Here is a 20,410-nt window from a genome sequence, read left to right on the forward strand (position 1 = left end):
CCACACAACTTACCACACCTGCCGTCGCAGATGTCCGGGCCCCGGGAAATTCCAAGGAGGGGTCCGTATCCCCTTCTACCCAGTGAAGGGGCCTATGGCCGCCTTCCCTTTCGGCGTCCCATCCTTAGATGGGACCGCCTCCCGTTTGAGGGGCCAATGGCCGCCTCCCCCCGGGCGCTCCCATCCGTAATGGGTGACGCCCAAACCTCTAGGGATCTTCCAATTACTGCTCACCGATCATGACCTTACCGCCACAGGCCCGGATAGTTGACCGGCTATCCGGACCCCCCACAAAACTCCTACCTAAAGGTCATGGCTACAAATTCTTTAACCAAGCTATGAAGTCTCCTATGAGTAGATCATTCCCCACCCGAGACAAATGAACCCCGTCCTCCAAATACATCTGATCCCCCCTGATACACCCATGTGGAATAGAATGCAATGTATTCGTACGAAACAATCTACCAAGTTTGTTATTTACCTTCTTCACGGAGTGATTTAAAGCAGACACTGAATTAGCCCCCCGCCACACCTTCCGTGGGATCATGTGGGACCATGCAATTGTGCACCCGGGGACCCTCTTTGCCAACCAAATTACTTCGAGAAGCACTCGTCGACCAATGGTCACCAAATCATTGCCCCCAAGATGCACTATGAGTATAGACGGCGGTGACCTCGTCCGCCCTAACAAACCCTCCATAAAAACCTGAAACTGGTCAATACAGAGCCCGCCCCTTCCGTAGAAGGTCACCCTGTACCCGTATTCCCCAGCCACGTGAATCATGTCACCTGCTTTGAATACGTCTGTGGCACGCCTCACGTATGAGTGGCCCACGACCCACACCACTCTGTCCACAGCCGGTGTCCTTTGACCGCTGGTTCCCAGGTGTCCGGTCGACTGCACAGTCTGCCCCGCCTCGTAAGCATGCGAAACTGTAAAACCAAACAAAAACAAGAAGCGTGAGTTCATGATATTAGCTTCATAACATGTGCAACCGCACGTACCGTTTATAACAATTCGAGGACCAACGCCCCAACTGTTTCACTTTATCAACACTCAGACCCCTGGCTGTGGCCTCTGTTGCAGCCGCTATCCTGAAGGAATGGGTCCCGAACTCACACGGGTTTAACCCTGCGGCTGTAATTGCCATCGCAAGCACCCGTTGAAACTGAAACCTTGTCAGCGGTGTGGCATCGGCGTGCCTCAGTAAGCATCCCCCCCATGCTGCCACCCTCAGTGCCAAATATTCCTCCACGCAGGCTACTGGGCATATGGGCGATCCGGGGATACGGCGGACTATTACACACGCGCCGTTTGCTCCCTGATCGGTCTTGGACCTGGCAAAGGAGACTGCCATTGATTCTCCAGCAATGCGGATGTGCTCTTGGCGCAGTCCCCCACCCGTATCCTGCTTATTCCTTGCTACAAGCTCCTTTACCCTCATAGCCCCATGAAATGCTAATGAAAAAGCGGCTTTAAACAGTACTGTCTCATATTGTGATGAACATGTTGCAGGGAGGACTGACATCAACAGGGCCAACCTTTCCAGACCTATCGGGTGCCTATCATCTACTTTGCGACCCTCAAGGCGTTGCCACCCACGTAGCGCCTTCTGAACCACAAAAGACGCTGTGGGGTCCTGGAGACCATGCGCTCGAGCCATGAAAGAAATAGCGGCCCGGTGCCTTTGCGCCGTGGCTACTGATTTGCCTGCCTGACGTAATGATAACAGAAACTTCAGGACATACTCCTCTTGGCCCCATCGCTCCCCCCCAGCAGAACCCAAAAAGGACCAATAGGACCGGAACGCCCCTTCGTATGCCTTCCTTGTTCTGGGAGCTAGACTCTCTCCCACGAGGTCTTGTAGTCCGGGGCACCGAGAGACCAGAGAGCTTCGGGAAAAGGTGCCGCCACCGGGTCCGCTGAGGGTAGGAAACCCCAGAAGGCCTGCATACGGGAACGAGAAAGCGCATCAGCAGCCTGGTTTAACACCCCTGGCACATGTCTCGCCCTAAAGTGAACGTTTAGTCTCATACAGAGCAAAACAATTTCCTTCAGCAATCTCAAGATCCATCTGCAGCGGGCAGCCTGACTATTGATACACTCAACAACATTCATATTATCAGACCAGAACACCACAGTACGGTCACGAAAACCCTCGGGCCATGTTTTTAAGGCCACTAGAATAGGAAAAAGTTCAAGAAAACCTATGTTACCTGTGAGCCCATTCTCGTGCCACCAAGCCGGCCAGGTTTGTGCTGACCAGTGATTGCCAAAAATGGCGCCAAATCCCACACTCCCTGCCGAGTCTGTCCACAACCCTAACTCCTCCGAGGAGACCCCGGGTTTGCTCCACACGACCCGACCGTTGAAATCCGCCAGAAATGCCAACCATATGAGCATGTCCTGCCGAACCTCAGCCGAGAGCCTTGTGCGGTGGTGGCCTTCCTTAAGGCCAACCATGGCCTGAGCAATTGAGCGGGAGAATGGGCGCGCCATTGGGATCACCCTCAGGGCAAAATTCAGTTGACCCACGACCTGCTGTAACTGATGCAATCTCACTTTGGTCACGCCAATACATGCTTTGAGTGATGTCTCGAATTTCGCCACCTTTTCCATGGGCAAGCGGAAGCACCCCTCTTCGGAATCGAGCTCTATTCCAAGAAACTCGAGTGAAGTAGACGGCCCCACTGTCTTACCGGGTGCCAAGGCACGCCAAAGTGCCTCATGAGATCACAAAATGCATTTAAAGCTCGTGTACACTCTATGTCCCCAGCTGCCCCCAGGAACAGAAAATCATCAAGATAATGCATCACATGAGTAAACCCTGTTATTCTCGTGAAGGCCCATTGCAAAAAACAACTATAACCTTCAAAATAAGCACAGGAGATGGAGCAACCCATCGGCATACATTTATCCATGTAATAGCGACCCTGAAACATGAAACCAAGGAGATGCTGATCGTCTGGGTGTACCGGGAGCAACCGGAACGCTGACTCGATATCTGATTTAGCCATCAGCGCTCCGGGCCCTAGGCGATTCAAAATGGCGACGGCCTCATCGAATGATGCATACCGTACTGAACAGACATCAGGGTCAATCGCATCATTCACCGAAAGACCCCTTGGAGCTGACAAATTATGTATCAACCTGAATTCCCCCGGCTCCTTTTTGGGGACTACACCGAGGGGTGAACAAACAAAATTAGCAACTGGCGGGTTATCATATGGTCCAGCGACCCGACCTCGGGCCACCTCCTTACCAATCTTTGCTTGTACCACCGCCGCATTTTCTCGTACCGATAACTGATTCTTACATTGTGCTTCCCCCCGAAAATCCCCTGCCGGGATGCGGAAACCATATGAGAAACCATCTCGCAACACCCCAGCGGAGATATGATCTGGGTACTCGTTTAGCCAAGGGATCATTGCCATGATATCAACCGGGGTCGGTAGCGGTGCCCCCTGGACCATTTCAAACCTGTTTGGCGCTACCCCTACTCCCCGTATCACTAGACTTGGCTCTGCACGTGGTCTCCGGGTGGGAGGACTGACCACACCCTGAACATTCGTGCCTGAATTTGCAAGAACCCTGAGGCCTAGTACATTTGCCCCTGTTAAAGCTCCAGCAGACCCCTTTCTTCCCTGTGCTGCCACCAGTCTTCGAGTTCCGGTCATTGCTGGAACCTGCTCGAAAGGGCGTCCCTGACGAATGGCGGGAATACCCGGCCATCTCACTCCCCACTACTGGTGACTTACCCACTTCCATATTTTGCCATGAAATGGAGTCAAAACAATCCCATGTCAAGGATGCATCATGTTCCTTAGATTTACGAAATATATTATCATAGGCAAACCATTGATTTCCTCCATACGTTTCATAAAAACCCATGATACGTGTCTGATACACAGCCAATTCTCCCAACAAATCGGGCCTACGTTCCCCCATAATTGCAATGAACATTCCGAACGCTCTGCCCCAATTGCATATGGATTCATCGACTCTAAAACCGGCCATCTTGGCTCGCCATACACTTGGATGCAAGAACTCTTTCTGGTTTTTCACATGCTCAATTTCGTAGTGATCGGACAACAAGGAGAATATGTTTACATATTTATCAGCCCATATCCTCTCCTTCACCTCCTTCGGGATATGCTGTACAATTTTTTCCCTCCTTGAAGGTACCGATCCCTCCCCAACCATCGGCAATGGCTTACCTGAAGCTACCGCTGCAGCTGCCGAGCCTGCCGTACCAACGCCTGATCCTGGGTGACCGACGGGCGCCTGCGGGGAAACAAAAGGACAAGGTGGTTTTGCGGCCTCCCGTGATTGCCGCATCTGCCTCATTAATTGCTTGGCCTCCTCGGCCGTGTCCCCTGGAGTAGTGGAACCCACGCTGTTACTGCCCAACCATGCCGCTAGCTGGGCGGCCAACTCCGGGGGCATGTCCCCCTCGTTCACTGGGGTAACCACCACAGGGATCGGTTGCCCCTCGACGGGAGCCGGCGCCGGAGCCTCCACTGGTCTGGGAGGGCTCGCCGGGGGAGCCTCCGGAACTGGGACCTCGTCCTCACTTGCCCCGTTCCTGGCCCTCTTCCGTCTCCCGGCAGGGACCTCCACTGGGATGGTTCTTTTTGGCCTTCCTGTACCATCCCTGGCCGCCATTTTCTTCTTCATCTCCGCCATGTCTTTCACCAGCATCCGGAGCATTTGGTCGGTGCTAACCTTCTTTGCGACCCTTTTGCCCGGCATTTTCTTCACGTAGATGGAAGGTCCTGGACAAGACTTGCAGCGCTAGAAGAGAAAAAAGAGAGATTACAAATTTCAAAATTGGCTCTTCGTTCCGTCTCGAGCTCACGTGTAACACGTGGGTGCAGCTTCAGAGCACAGGAACAAGAGGATGCTTCCTTGGCTTGTCGCTCCTTTTATCCTTCGTCGGGCGGGCGTAGACCCTCCTCCAATCCGCCCCCCGGGCGTGGCTGGCGGTGTTGGTGTCTAGGACAACCCCTTCTTGGGCGGGAAAAGGCGCGCCCCGGCTACGCCGCTTCGGGCATACCAGCCGTGACACGCCTCCCGCCCAAAATGGTTTCCCGGGGAGATCGGGGTACTCCACCATACGTTCGGGGGGACCGAGTGGTCGCCCCTTTCCAATTGCCTCTTTTACTCACTCACTCGCTCTTTCCTTTTCTCTTTCTCTGTACCTCTCACCTCTATTTATGTAAATATAAACATCATGAACTATTTAAGGAAAATCTGATTAAGTTCGTTGATTTTAGGCCTTTTGGGGAGAAGTGTTATTCACATGTTGGTTTGAGCGGTATGTGCTATATTGGGATGCAGGGAGATGGTAACTTTGTCACGTTGTTCTTCTTTTTATTCTACGCATTCAAAAACACTGTCATATTGAATTTATATTACACGTTGCACATTTTAGCAACTCATAATAACTAGCATTCTTTCCCCGATGGAACTCTAGGATCGTAAAGTGGGTGTTTTCCAAATTATTCTAATCACAAGCGAGCAAACAATACATTCTAACATCCAACTATTTCATTTCCAACACAATCCGAAATAAATACTTCTCAGATGCACAGTATTCCTTTGTGGTAAATACAAAATTTATAAAAATTGAGTTCATTCATTTCCCATCACCTATCAGCACAGGAAGTGACATCCTTGGATCTCCCTCATTCAATTACACAGGAGGTGATCACTAAATTTCCGATCATCCATCTGGACAGGAAGTGATCTTACTGGCTTTCCTGGCAAAACCGTCTTTGAAAGAGGACACCAAGCAAGAGGACTTAATTTCCCATCAACGGTCAGCACAGGAAATTATATTAAGGCACCCTTCACTCCTCCCCCTTCCAGGACCTACTTAATGGCAGCTGCAACACAGACGTGCAGCATGCAAGCCTGGACTGCGCTCAGCGCCAGGAACCCTTATCAGATTACCACCCAGCAATACTACGCAGCACTCCTTAGGACGCTAGCCCTCAGTAGCCATTCCTCCCAACTGCACCTCACACCATGGTAGGAGCTTTCACCTGCATTTATTGCTGGTTCTCCAGCAGCCACTCACCCACATGCTCCACATAAATGAAGATGAAGAGGATGTCTAGTACGACTCTACTCAACAGGTCCCATATTGCGGTTGTGAGCTTACTGAGTGAGCGTGTGTGGAGAAGCTTGAATGCAAGTGGGTATTCGCATGCAGGTTTACTGTAGGGTGTGTTGTAGTATGGCGGTGCAGGTATTGTTGGTTCTTGTGTATTGCCAGGGGGTGTTTGTAATGTTCTACGGCAGGGTAGGGGTTCAGTCTAACCATGCCCAGAGATTACGTATTAGCGATGGAGCATGACGCAGCGTGTATGTACAAAATAAAGAGGGGTGGCTGGGCTTCATCAGTCGGGACCACACGACGGAGTGAAAGACTTGATTTGCATCTTAATTGCCACAGCGTGGTAATTGCCCTGCGCAGCGGCCCCTTTACACTGGCGATGAGGCGGTGTTGAGCCCACGCCGTTTCATTACTCTGCTGGTTTCTGTGAGTGGCCTGTGCCAGGTGATAAGGCCCTGTAGCCACAGAGTGAGCCAACCTGCCGCCTATCCTCGAGGCCCTGCAGCCACATGAAGAGCCAGCCAAGCAGTGCAAGCCTGCTGCCACTACTGGAGGCCCCACAACCACTGTGAGTACCTACGCTTGGGAAATCGATCCACCCTCAGCCTCTCTCCTTGCGTCCACACACGTGGTTGGCCCCCACGGCCCCCTGGAGGACATTGGTGAAGAAGACAGGCTAGGTGAGCGTGACACGCGGCGACAAGGCTCAGCTCAGTAGGATGGCAGTGCACGTGCTATGAAGTGTGCCACGTCTGCATCAGGATGGCAATAATTCTGGCCATCGAGCCCTTGATTGTGGACGTTGCCCCCTCTTCCCTTGCCCCTCGATGGAAAGACTGGACTGTCCATCTCCAGATCTATTTTGAAGGGGCAGGTATGGCTCGCGACAGGCGCAGGGCAATACCCCTCCACCTAGGGGGCAAGGAAATCCACCGCATCTACAAAATGCTAGTAGAGGCTACATCCAAAACGTATGTGACGCTGCTCAACGCTCCACATAAATGAAGATGAAGAGGATGTCTAGTACGACTCTACTCAACAGGTCCCATATTGCGGTTGTGAGCTTGCTGAGTGAGCGTGTGTGGAGAAGCTTGAATGCAAGTGGGTATTCGCATGCGGGTTTACTGTAGGGTGTGTTGTAGTATGGCGGTGCAGGTATTGTTGGTTCTTGTGTATTGCCAGGGGGTGTTTGTAATGTTCTACGGCAGGGTAGGGGTTCAGTCTAACCATGCCCAGAGATTACGTATTTGCGATGGAGCATGACGCAGCGTGTATGTACAAAATAAAGAGGGGTGGCTGGGCTTCATCAGTCGGGACCACACGACGGAGTGAAAGACTTGATTTGCATCTTAATAGCCGCAGCGTGGTAATTGCCCTGCGCAGCGGCCTCTTTACACTGGCGATGAGGCAGTGTTGAGCCCACGCCGTTTCATTACTCTGCTGGTTTCTGTGAGTGGCCTGTGCCAGGTGATAAGGCCCTGTAGCCACAGAGTGAGCCAACCTGCTGCCTATCCTCGAGGCCCTGCAGCCACATGAAGAGCCAGCCAAGCAGTGCAAGCCTGCTGCCACTACTGGAGGCCCCACAACCACTGTGAGTACCTACGCTTGGGAAATCGATCCACCCTCAGCCTCTCTCCTTGCGTCCACACACGTGGTTGGCCCCCACGGCCCCCTGGAGGACATTGGTGAAGAAGACAGGCTAGGTGAGCGTGACACGCGGCGACAAGGCTCAGCTCAGTAGGATGGCAGTGCACGTGCTATGAAGTGTGCCACGTCTGCATCAGGATGGCAATAATTCTGGCCATCGAGCCCTTGATTGTGGACGTTGCCCCCTCTTCCCTTGCCCCTCGATGGAGAGACTGGACTGTCCTTCTCCAGATCTATTTTGAAGGGGCAGGTATGGCTCGTGACAGGTGCAGGGCAATACCCCTCCACCTAGGGGGCAAGGAAATCCACCGCATCTACAAAATGCTAGTAGAGGCTACATCCAAAACGTATGTGACGCTGCTCAACGATCTTGATGTGCACTTTGAGTCGATGGCGAACAAAGACTATGAAAGATTAATTTTTCGCCAGGCCAAACAGGAAGCGGAAGAGTCATTGGACACATTACACCGGCATTTGAAGGAACTTGTCAGCATGTCCGGCTTCCAGGATGATCAATAAGAGATCAGGGCCCAGATAATACAAGGGTGCTACTCATCTAAGCTCAGAGAGAACATCCTCCAGGAGCCTGTCAAATCCTTGGTTGATAGTCTCACCTTGGGATGGTCAAAAGAACTATCGAATGCCAGAGCATCCCACATGAAGGCCGCCCTCCACCACCCCATCAAGACAGAACAGGTGAACATGACGGAGAAGGTGAACGTGGTGAAAGCCAAGCCGGCCAAAGCCCGGGAAAGCGTCTGCACGACAGAATGAAAGAATGTGGCTACTGTGGAGGCACGCCCCACCGCATACAAGACTGCCCAGCAAGAGGAAAGCGGTGCATGACCTGCGGGTGGATGAACCATTTCGCTGCGGTATGCAGGTCGTCGAAGCCCCGGAAAGAAACAGAACAGACCGTAGCTGAAACGCAAGACAACGAAGATATGGACGACAACACAGGAGATTACCCCATCCATTATGTGTTTGCAGTGGATCAAACACCACGGAAAAGACGGCGGCTTCCAAAGTGCAGACTCAAGATTCACCACCAAGACGTACGGGCCACCATAGACACAAGGCCCTCGATTGAACTGATGGCTGCCAATGTATTCAACCAATTGATTCCACGCCCACCCTTGCGCGAAGCAAAGATTTGAGTATTTGCCTACGGACAGAAGACACCCATCCCACTCCTGGGATGTTTAAAAGCGGAACTTAGGCATCAGGACCTCAAGATCCCCACCACAGTATACGTGACCAAAGAAGGAAGCAGAATGCTGGTAAGTGCCAGACAGAAGAAGAACTGAAGCTGATCTCGTTTGCTCTCGCAGTCCAAGAAGAGGAACTAACAGCCATCATGGAGGAATTCGATGACGTCTTCAAGGGCATTGGATGCCTAAAAGGGAAAGAGGTCTCTCTCCTCATTGACCCGTCTGTCTAACTGGAAGCGCTGAAGCATAAGCGCATAGCATTCCATCTGCGACAAAAGGTCGAAGAAGAGCTGGAAGCACTGGTGAAGCAAGGGATAACAGAAAGAGTCAGCGGGCCTACTCCATGGGTGCCACCGATCGTGGTGGTGAGAAAACCAAAAGAGCTAGAAGAGGACCGCATCTGTGTCAACATGCGCCTCCCAAACACAGTGGTAAAAAGGGAACGCCACTTAACCCCTACCATCTATGACATTCTGGGGGTTTTTAAAGTTGGACCTACGTTCAGGATATCACCAATTGCCCCTACATGCGGACTCTCGATACATCACAACATTCTCTACCCACGTCAGCCTCAGGCGATACAGGCGTCTCAACTTCGGGATCATGAGTGCTGCTGAGGTGTTTTAGAACACCATCAGAGAAGTCCTCAGCGGACTCCCCGGAGTTTTGAATGTGAGTGACGACCTACTGGTATACGCCTCGTCAGTGGAAGACCACCATCAAAGACTTTGCAGTGTTCTCCAATGAATCAAAGAGTCCGGACTCATCCTGCACAAAAAGTGCCAGAAATTTCTTTGGCTACAACTTCTCGGACAAAGGAGTAGCCCCAGACCCCAACAAGGTGCGAGACATTCAGGAAGCCCCGGCACCCTCCAACATCTCGTAAGTACGGAGTATCCTAGGGATGGTAAACTTCTGTGGGTGTTTTATCCCAGACTTAACCAACATCACAAAGCCCCTCAGGGAGCTGACAAAGTCCACTACCATGTGGCAATGGGGCCAGACCAAGAGCAAGCCTTTAAAGACACTAAAGCAGCCCTATTGGCTGACACTACGCTGTCGTACTTTGACCCGGCCCAGCCCGGCCCACTAATGTCGCCATAGATGCCAGTCCCTTTGGGCTAGGGGCAGTGCTCCTGCAGCTACAATGCAATGACGAATGGGGTCCGATTGCCTACACAAGCCGCTCCCTAACAGACATGGAGTAGCGCTACTCCCAGATAGAGAGAGAGGCAATTGCCATCCACTGGGCCTGTTGGCATTTCCACGTTTACGTGTATGGATACCCATTTACAGTCTCCACCGACCACAAGCCCCTCATACCCTTATTTCAGGGATCCGCATCAAAGCCCCCCCCCCAGGACAGAGCAATGGATCCTTCAACTGCAGGGGTATGACTACCAGGTAGAATACAAACTAGGCTCATCCAACCCAGCCGACTACCTCTCAAGACATCCGAGGGCCGCAACCAAAGAAGAGGGAGAGGATGCTGAGGACACAGAGGAATATGTCTGTTTCATAGGGGAAAGGTCCTGACCACTTCCGATAAGCCTCAAAGCTATAGTGGAAGCCACCCAAAATGATGGGTGTCTGCAACTAGCCATCACCGCAGTTCGGGGCGAACGACTGGCACCCCATTCAGACCACGATGACCAGACGAACTCCCCAAGAGAAGGCCACACTCGAGTCGAACCTGCGGATCAAGGACAAACTCTCTGTCGATGGCAGTGGGTGTCTGCTTAGAGATCCGCGACTGGTGATCCCGACAAGCCTTGCTCATTCAGTGGTGGATATCGCACACTGAGGGCACCAGGCGATGGTGAAGACAAAAGGTCGGCTAAGAGCAAAGGTGCGGTTCTCGGGGATGGACCCAATGGTCGAGCAGACGGTTAGAACATGCAGATGGTGCCAGGTGTCAGGCCAACCGGATCGTCCTCACCCCGTCATCACTGAAGACAACTCCAGACGACCGTGGGAGTGCGTCAGTATAGACTTAGGGCATCTTTCAGATGGGCACTACGCCCTCATAGTAATCGATGACTACACAAAATACCCAGAGATCGAAATCGTTGGAGGTCAAACAGCCACAGAAGTAATCGCCAAAGTAGAGAAGATCATTGTAACTCACGGGATATTTGACGTGGTGAAGACGGATAATGGCCCGCCCTTTCAGGGGCAAGAGTTTGCTATCTCAAATCTGGGGGCATCCAACATCGGAAAGTGACACTGCGCTGGCCCCAAGCAAACGGGGAAGTAGAGAGATTCATGCGCACTCTCAACAAAGTCATTCGCATTGCGCATGCTGAAGAAGCACCCCTGGAGAGAGCCATCTATAGTTTCCTGAGAGAATCCAGATTGACGCCTCATCTCACAACAGAGAGGCCACCGGGACAATCAAGCATGGGTTGAGTGGTGCGAGACACTATTCCCAATCACCCAAACTGGGCCCCTCCCAGATTGGCACTACAAGGGTCCTAGCAAAAAGGACCCGTATCAACGACCAGGCCCGTGTCATCCGAAGAGCGAGAGCATCGACCACCCAAGAAAGGGACGTGGTCTATGTCAAGGACAGGCACCCAGGGAGCAAATTCTGTCTCCCGTTTGAGCGGTGACCGTGGACCGTGATTCGCCGAACAGGTACGATGGTAACAGCCCGGAGAGGTTATGAGCATGTTAGCTTCTCCCCATGTGCAAAAGCAATGTCGGCTCACATGGTCACCAACAAAGAGTGCCAGCTCTGGGGGGTGGGGTCCCTGGGGCTACAAGTGGCCTGGGAGGGGGCCCATGTGGCCGCCCTCCCCTTCCAATAAAAAAAAAGAGGCAGGCCGGCCCAAGGGGCCATGAAAGGCCTGTGGAGAGGGGCCACGTGGCCCACTTTACCAAATTTGTTTTTTTTAAAACAATGGCCAGGCCCCGGGGGATGGGGTCCCGGGGGCAGAAGTGGCCCTGGAGGTGGGCCGTGCGGCCCCCTTCCCCAATTTTAGATTTTAAAAAATACATTAGCGGGCAGGCCCTGGGGGATGGGGTTCCCAGGGCTAAAAAATGAGAAAAAGAAGTTGGGCTACACACCCCCCTCCTTTCATCACTCTGAAAACGCACCCCCTGGTGCGATTGCAGAGGGGGAACAAATTCCCCTTGAATACTAGGGGTCCCTTGGGGTCAACTAGCCCACCAGGAACCTCCAGTATGCACCAGGGGGCTCTGTTGCAGAGAGGTGTTCTGAGGCCACGCCCCTTTTTACTCCTCTCTGCAACGCAGCTCTGTGGCGCTTACTGGAGGTAGCTGGTGGGCTAGTTGCACCCCAGGGACCATCAGTATTGAAGGGGAGTTAATCCCCCAACTTAACCCCTTCACTGCGGCGGCTATTCCGCCGCAGTGCTAAGGGGGTGGGGCGGCTGCGCGGCGGGTGCATACTGGTGACGGAACCTCTCCGTCACCAGCCGCGGTTGCGCTGTGCTCATGATGGAGCGGTTCCGTCACGGCCCGCCCGCTCAATAGAACGTTCAGTGCAGGCGCGGAATCCGCGCTGCGCAGGTGTTCAGAGCGGGCCATGACGGAACCGCTCCGTCATCAGCACAGCGCGACCGCGGCTGATGACGGAGTGGTTCCGTCACCAGCAGGGGAGGGGTAAAAATGTGCCACGGGCACGTTTGCACTGTGGTGAAGGGAGGGGGCGGGGCCTGAGTTCACATGTGTGCAAACACACCTTTTGGAGCGGTTTAAATTGGGGAATTAGTTCCTTGTCAATCCTGAGGGTCCCTGGGGGCCAACTAGCCCACCAGGTACCTCCAGTAAGCGACACAAAGCTGTGTTGCAGAGTGTTGTAAAAGGGGCGTGGCCTCTGAACACCTCTCTGCAACGCAGCTCCCTGGCGCATACTGGAGGTACCTGGTGGGCTAGTTGGCCCCCAGGGACCCACAGCATTGAGGAGGAATAATTTCTCTAACTTAAAACGTGCCACAGGGTGTGTTTGCAGACATGTCACCTCAGGCCACGCCCCCTTCCTTCACCACTGTGCAAACGCGCCCCATGGCGCGCTTTAAGTTAGGGAAATAATTCTCTTTCAATACATGGGTCCCTGAGGTCCAAATAGCCCAACAGGTATCTCCAGTATGCACCAGGGAACTGTATTGCAGATAGGTGTTCAGAGGCCATGCCCCTTTTTACACCTCTCTGCAGCGCATCTCTGTGGCACTTATTGGAGGTACCTAATGGGCTAGTTTGACCCAAGGGACCCTCAGGATTCAAGGGGACCTAATCTCCCAACTTAGAACGGCCACAGGGCGCGTTTACACAGTGGTGAAGGAAGGGGACGGGGCTGAGGTGACATGTGCAAAAATGCCCTGTTGCGCGTTTTGAGTTGGGGAAAAAATTCCCATTCAATCATGAGGCCTCTGGGGGGCCAACTAGCCCACCAGATGCTTCCAGTAAGCACCACTGCCCTGCATTGCAGAGAGGCATTCTAGGCTGTGCCACTTTTTACACGTCTCCGCAATGCAAATGCAGCTATATGGCGCTTACTGGAGGAACAAAGTGGGCTAGTTGGACCCTAGGGACCCTCAGGATTTGATGGGACCTAATCAGACAACTTAAAACGGCCACTGGTAGTGTTCACACAGTGATGAAGGGAGGGGACACGGCATGAGGTGATGCGTGCAAACACGTCCTGTGGCGCGTTTTAAGTTGGGTAAATAATTCCCCTTCAATCCTGAGGGACCCTAGGGGCCAACTAGCCCACCAGGTGCTTCCAGAAAGCGCCACTCGGCTGCGTTGTAGAGAGGTGATCTAGGCCGTGCCCCTTTTTACATCTCTCTGCTACGCAGCTCTGTGGCACTTATTGGATGTACCTAGTGGGCTGGTTGAACCCTAGGGACCCTATTTAAGATCCTTATACACCTACAGCAGCACACATCCTATTCACTTATGCATCATCCTACTCACTTATGCAAACAATTGATCATACTTACATTTACTAAGCTACACACATATGCAAACACCACTTTGTTTATTCATATAAATAGTAACTCATACTTGGTGTTAAATAAAATCACTATTACAATTATACAGTTTTCGACACAGTCACTCATACAATCACTGAGTCTTATATATACTTATTAATATAGAACAACTGTCACATACACTGCCATTTATATTTCTAAATGTATCATTGACAAATATATTAACTCATCACCACACCCATAAAGAAATTCACTCAGCCAACCAACTGTTTCCACATACAGTCTTAACCTCATATACCTACTAAATCAACTATTTACACATATTTGGACAGTCACACACCTCTCACCCAACCACACACATATTCACTATACCATACAAATACTCACTTGACTAATTAATAACTAATATAGATTTTCACATAGCTAGTAACCAACTTATGTAGTAGTTTACACAACAAGAGATAAAGTGATAAAGATATTCACACAGTTTAATCACTATCTTATATATTTAGTGAGACACTTTAAATTAGTAACTTAGACAGTCAATCACAGTGCTACTAAATCCTTCATCCAGACACTTATACATCCACTCAGTCTTTAATGCAGATTGCTATATATATAATACTTATTTAAATATCGAACTAAACCACATTCACTGGATGATGTCATCAGGGATGTCTTTTGAGATGTCATTAGTGATGTTATCAGTGATGTCACTGACCATGTCATGAATGATGTAATATGTGACATAATCAGCAGTGGATTGCGGGCGCGTGAGTTATAGCTAGTACAACTAACTATGTTGGAGGAATTTCAATGGTTTTGTATGAGTGAAATGTCCACCTTACTATAAGACCCTTGAAACCTATGTTTTTTAAGTGAATATATATATATATTCACTGAAAAACCGTAGGTTTCACACCAGTTATAGTTAGGAATGTCATGAGTGATCTAATATGTGACATCATCAGCAGTGCATTGCAGGCGCGCAAGTTATAGTGAGTCCAACTATGTATAACGTGGGAATTTCAATGGTTTTATGTCAGTAAAATGTCCAGCTAACTATAACTGGTGTGAAACCTATGGTTTTTTCAGTTAATTTAATAGTTTTTTTAAATGCTAATTCAGAACTATAACTGGTGTGAAGCCTATGGTTTTTTCAGTAAATTTAATAGGTTTTTTAAATACTAATTCCTAACTATAACTGGTGTGAAACCTATGGTTTTTTGAGTGAATTTCATAGGTTTTTTAAATGCTAATTCCTAACTTTATATAGGGCCTCAAACCTATGGTTTTTTCAGTCAATTTCAAAGGTTTTTTAATAGCAAATTTCTATAGCGATGAAATGTAATATTTTTTATAATGAATCCTATATTGTATATTTATGTAATACTATTTTTTTCATGTATATTGTTCATGTTTTTTTTTTTTTTGCCCTGGAGTGCTTCCGGTGCGCGTCCCGGTGAGCTACCGATAAGCGCAGTCTTGCGGCGCGCCCCAGGGCGCGTACCGGTGAGCGTCCCATTAGCGCTAATGCCGCGAACGAAAACATCATCGTGACGTATCGCGTAGCCGCGTCCGCGTGATATGCATGGCGTAAACGCACCCGGAAGCACTCGAGCGCATACGATCGCGCAACGTAAGCATCCAACGCGCCTACGCGACGCGCACCTGGGCGCGTAGCGTAAGCGCGTCGGTTCATGTGACCTAAAAATAACACTTTTTATTGGTTCAGGACAGTTTTGGTTTCCAAATGATGAAAGCCCTGGTCATGTGACCTGAAAATAACACTTTTCATTGGTTCAGGACAGTTTTTTTTTCCTAATGATGGAGCGCTTCCGGTGCGCGTCCCGGTGAGCGCACCGATAAGCGCAGTCTTGCAGCGCGCCCCAGGGCACGTACCGGTGAGCGTCCCGTTAGCGCTAATGCCGCGAACGAAAACATCATCGTGACGTATCGCGTAGCCGTGTCCGCGTGATACGCATGGCGTAAACGCACCCGGAAGCACTCGAGCGCATTACGATCGTGCAACGTAAGCATCCGACGTGCTTACGCGACGCGCACCTGGGCGCGTAGCGTAAGCGCGTCGGGTCATGTGACCTAAAAATAACACTTTTTATTGGTTCAGGACAGTTTTGGTTTCCAAATGATGAAAGCCCTGGTCATGTGACCTGAAAATAACACTTTTCATTGGTTCAGGACAGTTTTTTTTCCAAATCATGAAAGCCCCCACCTTTTTTCCTCATTCTCACTTTCTACTTTGAGTGAAGAAGACCTGTTGAAAGACCTCTCTGTACCTTTTTGGACTGAAAAATGGCTTCAGTAGCAGCAGCAGCAGGAGCATCTCAGCCACCACCACCACCACCACCAAGAGGACCACCACAACACTGCAGTGGTGGAGATGAAGAAGAGGAGGAGCATGAGGAAGAGGAGGAGGGGAGGAGGACATTCCTGCCAGAAGATAATACCCCATATAGGCCAAAGCAGCACATTATATGGGAGTTTTTTTCCAACCCAAAGGACCAAAAAAAGTGAATGCGCCAAGGGTTACTTGCCAAATCTGTAACACTGAACTTTCAAGGGGGAACCCTAACAAGAAATACTCATTTGGCAATAACACCATGATTCGCCACATGCAGCGCAGGCATCCTAACAACTATGCTGCTTCAGAGGTCCGAGAACTGGCTAGAAACCCTCCCCAATCTTCACCCAGCACCTCCAAAAGAAAGCAACCCACTCCATCGGGACCAGAGACAAGGGAGATGGTCCCAAACATACAACCCCAGTTTGGGCAATACAAGATCAATTGTATATTTTGTGGTAAACAATTAGTAAAGAAATAAAGTATCCAGGCAATAACAATATAAGTGGCTGGCATTAAAATAATTATACAAGTATAGATATAAAACACAGGAAAAGGAGAGAAATCTTCTAAAGCAAATAAAGTAGTCATACATAAAATTTAATCACATTTATAAAAAATGATGGATACATTCAATCAGATACAGAGTTATAACAAAATATAAAAAGAGAATACAATTTTCGATTTTAGTAGTCTCTAGTATTAAAAGGAAAAGTTAAAAACGTGTGATAATTCCCATAGTTGATTTACAATAGATGTTTTTCTGCCAACGCGTTTCGACGCAGACAAAGCGTCTTCATCAGGGCAACAGCATTTATCTATAATTCAGAAGATTATATTATTTAGACAACTATTTCCTGTGTTCAAATGGATACGTTTTTACATTCGATTCTAATATATGTATTAAAACAAGAAAGCCACACATTTCTTATAAAAGAGACATAATATACCGCAAGATAAGGACACATAACACAACATATAAACATATAATCATACAATTTACCTCTATAATTTTTATATAAGGACACACCTCCATACATTTCATAGTAGGGTATAGACATTTTCTTTTTTATCTTCTTTCTACCTTTTTTCCCCCCTTCCAATCATATAACAAACCACAGAAATTGTTACAGATTTAAACAAACAGTAAATATGAAATCATTTATGAACAGGTTCTTATAAACGTCAGACAGATAAAGTGCACAAGATAGAGACAGGGTAGAGAGGGGCATGGATTTCCTTTTAATTTAATTCAAGGTTTAAAAGCTATGGTTAGAAACAACCATTTATTTGTTATTCTATGTGGATGGGATTTTCACGTCTGTAACTGGTGAAGCCTGCTAATCCTATCAGTACTCTTATCCTAAATATTCAATGGGTAATTTGGGACTTCTACTTGTCTCACCGTTTGATCCATTAAGATTAATGTGAATTTATTTATAACATCAACACCTACCAATGGTGATTTTTCACTAGTTTTTTTCTTTTTTTCCTTTTTTCAACAAAAGGGATGGTTTCAAAAGTGTAAGGTGTGAAATACTTTTTTACTCCTTCTCACGTTTAAATCTATAAAAACAAATGTATTACAAACGTTTGTTAACAAGAGTCCTATGTGTATACATGACTACACTTTACTAACAGGCCATTATGGCTGAGATACCCGCCACCCCCTCTCGACGCAATCCCCAAGGATGGGAAACTGGAAACGGTTCTGAACTTTTGGAAGGCGGGAGGGAGTGACCCTCCCGGCCGTATTTATTAAAATATGAAACAAAATTAAAACATTAAAATAACAGTTTCATATTATGTACAATTTCATTTCCACATTACGATGTTTGGCTAACCTTAACAGATCTCTAATACAAAGGTTCTCCTAGCCGAACTAACATCCTGCAAAACATTTGACTTGAAACTGTACATCCTAACGTTAAGGGCCAACGGCAAGGTCGTAACCGGTGTCAGATCCCTAAACCAGGAATACCCCCCTCCCTTGTGAGGGGGGCGACCGCACAGAGGCGTACCTCAAGTGCATCTACCAATTTCCCTTTGACTTGACGGGGGCCCCAATGAACTCGACGCCATTTAACGGTCGTCCGAGGACTCGTGTGAGGTGTCTAAAAGGTAGCGTAAACCCCCTCCCAAACCCCACACAACTTACCCCATCTGCCGTCGCAGATGTCCTGGCCCCGGGAAATTCCCCAGGAGGGCCCGTAGCCCCTCCTATCCAGGAAGGGGCCTTGACCGCCTTTCCTTTCCTTCCGGCGGCCCATCCTTAGAAGGGACCGCCTCCCCGTTGAGGGGCCAATGGCCACCTCCCCCGAGCGCTCCCATCCGTAATGGGTGACGCCCCCCCATAGGGATCTTCCAATTACTGCTCACCGATCATGACCTTACCGCCCGACCAAAATAAATACGACAATTTAACTAAAAAACTAAATTACACAACAACCATAACTATTTCACGTATGATTACTGATCAACACTAATGCGGAATTATTTTATTTGAAAAAACAATACTGTAAATGACCATTCTTTATTGCATACTCAAAATAACACAACAATCATCACAACCTGCAAGAAATAGAGTTACCCCATCAAAACTTTATTTAAAACAACTAGCTGTCCTCAGGGGCTGGTGGGTGGGTCAAAATTGGCTCTTCGTTCCGTCTCGAGCTCACGTGCAGCGGGGAGGTGCAGCTTCAGAGCACAGGAACAAGAGGATGCTTTCTTGGCTTGTTGCTCCTTTTATCCGTCTTCGGGCGGGCGTAAACCCGCCTCCGCCTGCCCCCCGTGGGCGTGGCCGGCGGTGTCAGCGTCTAGGACAATCCACTCCAGGGCGGGAAAAGGCGCGCCCCGGCTACGCCGCTTCGGGCATACCAGCCGGGACTCGCCCCCCGCCCAAGATGGCCTCCCGGGGGGATCGGGGTACTCCACCATACGTTCGGGGGGACCGAGTGGTCGCCCCTTTCCATATGGCTGAGATACCCGCCACCCCCTCTCGACGCAATCCCCAAGGATGGGAAACTGGAAACGGTTCTGAACTTTTGGAAGGCGGGAGGGAGTGACCCTCCCGGCCGTATTTATTAAAATATGAAACAAAATTAAAACATTAAAATAACAGTTTCATATTATGTACAATTTCATTTCCACATTACGATGTTTGGCTAACCTTAACAGATCTCTAATACAAAGGTTCTCCTAGCCGAACTAACATCCTGCAAAACATTTGACTTGAAACTGTACATCCTAACGTTAAGGGCCAACGGCAAGGTCGTAACCGGTGTCAGATCCCTAAACCAGGAATACCCCCCTCCCTTGTGAGGGGGGCGACCGCACAGAGGCGTACCTCAAGTGCATCTACCAATTTCCCTTTGACTTGACGGGGGCCCCAATGAACTCGACGCCATTTAACGGTCGTCCGAGGACTCGTGTGAGGTGTCTAAAATTTAGCGTAAACCCCCTCCCAAACCCCACACAACTTACCCCATCTGCCGTCGCAGATGTCCTGGCCCCGGGAAATTCCCCAGGAGGGCCCGTAGCCCCTCCTATCCAGGAAGGGGCCTTGACCGCCTTTCCTTTCCTTCCGGCGGCCCATCCTTAGAAGGGACCGCCTCCCCGTTGAGGGGCCAATGGCCACCTCCCCCGAGCGCTCCCATCCGTAATGGGTGACGCCCCCCCATAGGGATCTTCCAATTACTGCTCACCGATCATGACCTTACCGCCACAGGCCGGATAGTTGACCGGCTATCCGGACCCCCCACAACAACTCCTACCTAAAGGTCATGTTTTAAACTCTTCAGCCAAGCAATGAGGTCTCCTATGAGTAACTCATTCCCCACCCGGGACAAATGGACCCCATCTCCGAAATACATACTGTCCCCCTTGATACAACCATGCGGAATAGACTGCAGTGCATTTGAACGAAACAATCTACCCAACTTGTTATTTACTTTCTTCACTGAGTGGTTCAGAGCAGAAACTGAAATTGCCCCCCGCCACACTTTTCGTGGAATCATATGGGACCATGCAATTGTGCACCCTGGAACTCTCCTCGCCAACCAACTTACAGTGGAAAGCATTGCCTCGAGAAGCAGTCGTCTACCAGTGGTC

This window comes from Lissotriton vulgaris, chromosome 4_1 (genome assembly GCF_964263255.1).
Source record: "Lissotriton vulgaris chromosome 4_1, aLisVul1.2, whole genome shotgun sequence".
In the NCBI taxonomy this organism is placed as follows: Eukaryota; Metazoa; Chordata; class Amphibia; order Caudata; family Salamandridae; genus Lissotriton; species Lissotriton vulgaris.